This window comes from Phalangium opilio, unplaced genomic scaffold (genome assembly GCF_054372755.1).
Source record: "Phalangium opilio isolate 3A_F unplaced genomic scaffold, DU_Popi_V2 ptg000017l_1, whole genome shotgun sequence".
NCBI classification, from domain to species: domain Eukaryota; kingdom Metazoa; phylum Arthropoda; class Arachnida; order Opiliones; family Phalangiidae; genus Phalangium; species Phalangium opilio.
In genome coordinates this window covers 11,314,596-11,322,242 of record NW_028324151.1, presented here as the reverse complement: position 1 = coordinate 11,322,242, position 7,647 = coordinate 11,314,596, and positions in this window count along the sequence as shown.

The following is a 7,647-nucleotide window of genomic DNA, read 5'->3' as shown; positions in this document are numbered from 1 at the left end:
AAGGCACGATTGCGCGTGTTATGGCGTTCTCTTAGTAGTTAAAAAAACAAAGTGAGATTGTAATTACCTCTTATAATCCAAAAATCGCCCTAAACTGACCTTGCAAGATTTATCGGTTTTAATTAATTTCCCAGCTGAAAGAAAGGATAATTAGCCAGCAGCCACTGTTTTCCGCCAGTTTTAAGCTTATCCAGTAAAGAACACGCTTCGAAAATAAACCAGATTTGAAACAGTTTTATTTCCTACAAATATATGAAGTCTGGCATTGGGCTTAAGCTTATTTCCAGGTCTAAATTAGGAAAAAAGTAGTAGACTATAAGTTACGTCTACTTTCATATAGTAGTGACAAATAATAGCATTAATTTAATCAGAATACAATTTAAAAGTTGCTTAAGCGTTATAACTATAGAGGCTTGTTTTTAAAGTTAAAACCCGCAAGCGACCTTCCCAGGGCGGCATCAGAAGCTTGTCGAAGTTTCAGTCTTTCCCTTTTAACGTCCAAATTCGACGAGAAAACGTCGTCTTTTCTATAAAGACTCGTCTGAAAAAATACTACTTTTTTCCGTTTATCTGTAACTCTTAAAACTAGCTTATGATCTGCATAACGAGTGCATGGTTTATGGTTTGAATACTCTGCCATCTTGAAAAATGGGAGGGAGGAAAAGAAATTAATAAGACTTGACGGATGACTCGAATACATTTTAAACTGGATTTTGCACGGTCAATTCTTGAAACTTTTTAAATCGATATGCATGCTAACCGTGCATACCCATACCCACGAACGGCTAAAATAACCATAACATCTTAAAGTTTGCTGGTAAGCAAACCGGTAGCTTAGTATATATGAAATGCGCGGTTTCCCATGAAAGGGTAAACATTAGATTAGGCTATTAAGATTAATTAACGCAATCATTATCACGCGAAATAATAGACTAGTATTTTATTCTGTCATATGACGCCTTGAATATACACGAAATTTAAACAAGCAAAACTTTTCAGAAGAGCAGTTAAGGGAACACGCTACTAGTGTTTTGACCTCGGTTTTGAGGGTCAAGCTCAGCGGAAATGTCATCGTTTTGTTTATCGACTTCTCTTGAGAAGAATGAGAATAGACCACTTCGGAAATTACAGACAGAGAAACCAATACACAGAGGCGAGGCGGCCAATGAAGTACTCTCCCTCTCACCAAGAAGCACCGCGCTAGGGGCAGTACGAATTAGCTAGTTTCCGTGTGTAGTGAACTCGAGGTCCGTCTGGCGTTGCTTCTTGGCGCGAGGGAGAATATGCTATTGGTGGACTCGCCCCTGTGATTTGGTTTCTCTGTAAGTAATTTCCGAAATGGTCTATAGGCTGGATGGTCTCTCACTCAGTAAGGAAGAGGGAAAGTAATGCGGGGTGAAGGTGCGAGATTATTTCGTCTTTTTATTGCCACAATGCCACTGTAGTGAAGAGAGTAAAATATTTATATTTTCTGTTACCGAAGTCTTATTTCCGAAGTTAAGAAGGGTACAGTTCTTTTCGGAGAACGTTCTGGTGTTCTCCCATTGGATAGGATCCCATTCGACCGAATTTTTCTGAAGTATGATTTTAAATACCGGCGATTGTGCAGTTTCTACCTATTCGAAATTTTTCTATTGGGAATATTTTTTGCTCATAGTGTTAAATAATGCTTCTTCTAAAGTTAATTTAGCAATGTGAGCTTTTGTACACTCACTATAACGTTGTGGAAGAGTATCTGAACATCGTACGACTGACCAAAGATCGAATCTTCGAAAGGGAAAGTAAGTTGCTTAATATTAATATCATTTAATTTTATAATGTAATTTGAACTTAGTTGCAGCTTCGTTTTACAGTGTGGTGAACAATTAATTAATAAAAATATGCAAATATTTTAAATAAAGACCTTTAAAACATTTTGACTTATTTTTTTTAAACTAGGTTAATATTTTTGTGGGGTTAGGTTTTGGTTAGGGTTAAGATTTATTGTTGGGTTTGGGTTAGAGGGAGGTTAGGTTAGCAATTGATAGCATTACTGACCGGAGCCTCCGAAATGAGCTAGGCCCATGCGTGTCGCGAGGCGAGAATATTTTTTAACCAACTTAGTTCGCCGTGGTTTTACGCTTGGGACGCTTATAGTACCGTAAAATAAACAAAATTCAACCCCTTGACCCTGTCGACTGCTTAAGTATTTGGGCCAAGGTCACGGATTGTAAGTATTCGTTTTTATTACTCTTTCTGAATTATATTAGTTGAAATAATTTAACATCTAATTTTATATAAAGAATCATGGTTTCATACAATCTAACCAAAAGATTCAATAAAAAGTGAATAGCCCCAAAAACATTTACGTTAATTTTAGGATGAAAACTTTTCTCTATCATAAAAAATTTATGACTGACCCCTAAAATATCAACGATAATTTAAGGAAGACCCCTGTCCCAACCGAATAAAATCGCCATCTCGTACACATATATGGTGAAAATATTTTCATTAACAAACTGGATATTTCCCCTCATAAAATTTGACATGCATGGGCCTAGTTCATTTCGGAGGCTCCGCACTGACTTTCTAAAAACATTTCATTGACATCCCTGCATAATAAACGCGGGCCTTTTCCAAAAATGCTATATTAATTAAGGACTTTGTATAATAAACACAGGCCTTTTCCAAAAATGCGATATTAATTAAGGTACTTGAACAATAAACTCATATTAATTAGGGTTCTCGCACAATAAACGCCACCGTTTTCCAAAAATGCTATTTTAATTGAGGTCACTGAACAATAAACGCTAAATTTATTAAGGTCCTTGCTTAATAAACACAGGCCTTTTCCAAATATGCTATATTAATTGAGGTCCCTGATCAATAAACGTGGGCCTTTTCCATATATGCTATATTGAGGTTCCTGAACAATAAACACTATATTTATTAAGTTCCTTGCATAATAAACACAGGCCTTTTCCGAGAAAAAATGCTTTATTTATTAAGTTCCTTGAAAAATAAACATCTGCCTCAAAATATTGCTTGTTTTACATGTCAGTCTAGGTTAGCCTATCCTAGCTTCGGAGGATTCTTGCTATAAAACTTGGGATTTAATCATTGCAATAACTATTTATATAACTAAGTGAGATAGACGTAATTAATAAAGCAAGAATGTTTTTGATTTTAAAAAAATATCCTAAAAGAAGCATTCTTAATGTCGTTTATAAAAAATGCATAAAAAATTTATTCATCTTTTAATAGCATTGAAAATTTTACCATCATAAAATCGCAAAATTTGGCAATATATGGTCCAATTGTACATTCGGTCCAGTGGGATACGGCCCAATGGGACAGCAGCACAGTTCCGTTGAGGGGACACTCACTCAGAGTAAATACGTACATAGGGTTTACCTTCTTATCTTTTGAAGCCCTAACTTTTACAATAATAATAAACGTTTTGTTACATTTTTGGCCTCCATTTACCAAGATATCTGTAGATTCGAATTTTTTTTTATTGTGTACCTTTAACTTTCAGCTTTCTAGGTAAGAGCGGTTTGAGCTGGGCGTTAATTATTAGTTAATCAATACGAACTTTTAATGCTTATATAGGTATACATTCATGCATATAGTTAATTTAAACTTCCACATAGTGCATTTATACTATGTGCAATCATGGCGAGTGCCACTGCGATAGCGTTCAATTGAAACGAAACCAAATACTGCCATGACTCCAGCCACCTTCATAGGATACAATAGTCGGAATTTTAGTTTCAATACTTTAAAAGAGCGTAATCAAACTTTTCATGAAAAGGGCTGATAATTTTCTTTTAAAGTATTGAAATTAGCGAAAACTTTAATTTTAATACAAGATGAATTTTAGTCTAGCAAGTGCAATTTTTATAATCCTAACATTTTACGAAAATGATCCACTGATCAACAGGCTCAGGCTTAAATCAATGGCATGTTCGTTAGTATTAAGAGTTACAGAGAGAAAAATTTATACCGTGCAATTCTCTATATTTGAATAATACGTTTCTATATTAAAGTTTTTCCCTGCGCTTAATCATACATTTTCAAAATTAGACCTAAATTACACCTCACAACTTACTTTATTTAAGCCTGATGCTTATAAATGGTCAGTTAAGGATTAAAATATTGTAAATATCACTTAAGAGTAACATGGTTATGCCGATGTTAAGATCAACGGGTGGGTTGTCTCAGCAGGATTATAAAACGGACCAGCTTTTCTACTTTAAATCTCCTCGCTCTTTTACATCTCGGTTTCTCTGGGATTGGCGAGAATTTTAGGTAATGGAGAAACTGGATCAAAGCGCCATAGAGTGAGAGGGGAGATCAGGAAAAGCATGAATGGAGAGTTACAAGTTGGCTCTAGGAGCCCACTTGGTCGTCATCTTTACAATCGCGCGCTCGTACTCGAAACTTCGATCCCACCAAGACAGAAACATTACTCCTCATTTATGACGAAGTAGATTTTTTTAAACTACAAAAAAGAAAGTCTAAAAAGAATGCAACTAGTTTTTCGCGAACTTTGTTAACTATTACATGTTTTTTAAATCGCAATACTTCTAAACAGTTATCGAGAGAAATTAACAATTGTAAAAAAATTCAGTTGGTTGCTTGAAAGGTCTACAACGAGTTTCATACGTAAGTGTTAGTTTTTAATTTATCTAAATATGTTTTGGAAATATGGAGAAGAAAGGTTAACCACTTTTCTGAAATAATGAAATTAATTTGCATTATTTTTACTAAATCTACTATTTATATATTTCCTATGCCAATTTTGCGGGACTTTTCGCGTTTTAACTAAAACGATTAATCCCTAATCGATTAAATTCCTTAGAGGATACATAGTCAGGAATGTGGTATTTTGGAAATGTAGATTGTTTTATGGTAAAATGGAGGTAAGGAACCTTACAAATCGGGTAACACCTCCTATAAGGAATTTCTCTTAATACATTTGCAACTTTTTGAAGCAAAAACTTAAAAAAAAAATTGAAATGTTTTAAATTTTTTCAACGTGACTGTGTCCACCGCAAAAATTACTTTTAACTGATCATCTTATTGCTATTGGTGGAAAAGTTAGAAATGGTTGAAAATGTCACGTTGTAGGCTGTTCCGATATTCTATAATGTTTAACGGTCGATTAAGAATAATTGAATAATAATCAAGTGACGAAAAATATGAAGAAAACTTAAGTGTGAGCCTCGCGAAATCCTGACGCCAGTGGATCAATTGGGTAGGGCAAGGACCATAGCCTCTAAAACAGTAAAACTAAAACTTCTCTGGAATCTCCCAACCTCTAAGGCTAAAATCATTATCATTAGTAAAGCGGTTATAACTAGAATAAACTTTCTGCTGCGGTTTTCATGAGAGACCTTGTTTTGGGACAATCAACCTATACCGTGAAGGTTACTGGTAACATACGCTTATACCATTTTACCCTTGAAACCACAGCGCATAACTTGGGGTAAATAATGGAAATGACACAAACATACTTGATTTTAAATTGAATTCGGTAGTCCGTAGAACCAATAGAAGGGAAGTACAATCATGGGGAAATCGAGCTTCCAAAGATTATCAAATGTTGTGATGACACGTTTTGTTGTGCAAGCGTCTAAGATACTATTATATAAAAAGGACTTGGTTTGCCCAAGCCTAAAAAACAAAACGATAAGAGTTTTTTCCAGTTGACTGAAGCGCGGATATTTTATTTTTCTATATAATTTTAAAGACAATCTGTATTTTACTACTCTTTAATTCAATCTCCTGATTTTACTGGTAATGGATTTATTTCCTATAAATTAATTGAAATAAAATATCTTATCTCAGATTTTTCAACAACTATTCCATTTTCGTAAAAATTTTATCATGAAAAATCTGAGATAAGTAATATTTTATTTCAATTAATTTATTGGAAATAAATCCATTACCAGTAAAATCAGGAGATTGAATTAAAGAGTAGTAAAATACAGATTGTCTTTAAAATTATATAGAAAAATAAAATATCCGCGCTTCAGTCAACTGGAAAAAACTCTTATCGTTTTGTTTTTTAGGCTTGGGCAAACCAAGTCCTTTTTATATAATATCTGCTCCTTCAGTCTTTATTTGTATTAATCTATTATAAAATAATATTTGCCTGAAATGCGAAATTTTTCACTTCTAGGACGAGGTTAAAAATGGTTCTACACTTCTACTAATTCTTATATGATACGGCTCACAATTCGTTTTAGAACCCGAGCTTTATAGTCAACTTCAAAACAAACCTGAAACTATTTTAAACTATCAAAGCCGTATCTTTTACAGTCCACTTTACGATTGCAATTATCCATGACATTGCGTGCACTGCCCTTGTACGTTTACAGTGATTGGCACCGTGGACAGTTATTTTAATTAAAATACCTAGGCCACAGATCCAGTTTTAAAAATATCCTTATTTCCAACACTGATCCATCTATCCTTCCAGCTTTTACAATCACCCATTGCATAGACTCACTCAATAGTCTGCCTAAGCATGGATTTATAATAGAAGCTTACGCTTCCTGGATATTTCACTCACCTTAAAACCATAGATATATTAAAAGGGTAGATACACAATTCAATGGGAGGTCGACGCAGAAGGGGCAACGAGCAGACAGCCGTTATTTTCTGGAATAGCCGTATAAAACGCCATCTATCGGGAACTTTCGAAACTAAATTAAGGGATGAGCTTAGAGTAGTGGCACTCTATGTTAACCCCCTATAGGGCATAATAAGTCAAACCCTCGGAGATGCCATTACTCCATTTTATACGAGCTAAGAGCGGAAAAACGTATTTTATAAATTTTACACCTGTAAAATCTTTTAAAAAACACTTGGAACTTGTATTTCTACTTACTTTCGAGGAAATACCACCGTTTTCTGAAGGTAAGAGTCTTTTTATATACATTTTTTAGTAATAAAAACATTTAAGGCGAGCTAAGCCTTGGTCTTGTAAAACACGGCAGATTCATGGTTCATCCATGGCAGATTAGTGATTAGCGTGTTTTCAGCGTACAGCCTCTTTTCTCTATGTGCAAATCTACATTATGGCCATGACCAAGGCTTAGCTCGCCTTAAATGTTTTTATTACTAATAAATGTATAAAAAAAGACTCTTACCTTCAGAAAACGGTGGTATTTCCTTGAAAAAAAGTAGAAATACAAGTTCCAAGTGTTTTTTAAAAGATTTTACAGGTGTAAAATTTATAAAAAACGTTTTTCCGCTCTTAGCTCGTATAAAATGGAGTAATGGCATCTCCGAGGGTTTGACTTATTATGCCCTATAGGGGGTTAACATAGAGTGCCACTACTCTAAGCTCATCCTTTAATTTAGTTTCGAAAGTTCCCGATAGATGGCGTTTTATACGGCTACCCCCAGAAAATAGCGGCTGTCTGCTCGTTGCCCCTTCCGCGTTTTTTCGTTAAGCCTAAGCCAGCGAAGTGGATCTAGACCCTTTATAGTTTTACTATATCTATGCTTAAAACGCGCACAACATTTATTCCTCGTCTGAAATAGTACCAGCCTGGCACGCGCGTTTGTGACGTACAATTTGAGGCAAATTCAGAGGGGGGTTGAAGTTTTTCACGTGATCGAGTTCTAATTATGAATAGCGCGCGTGCACGCGCG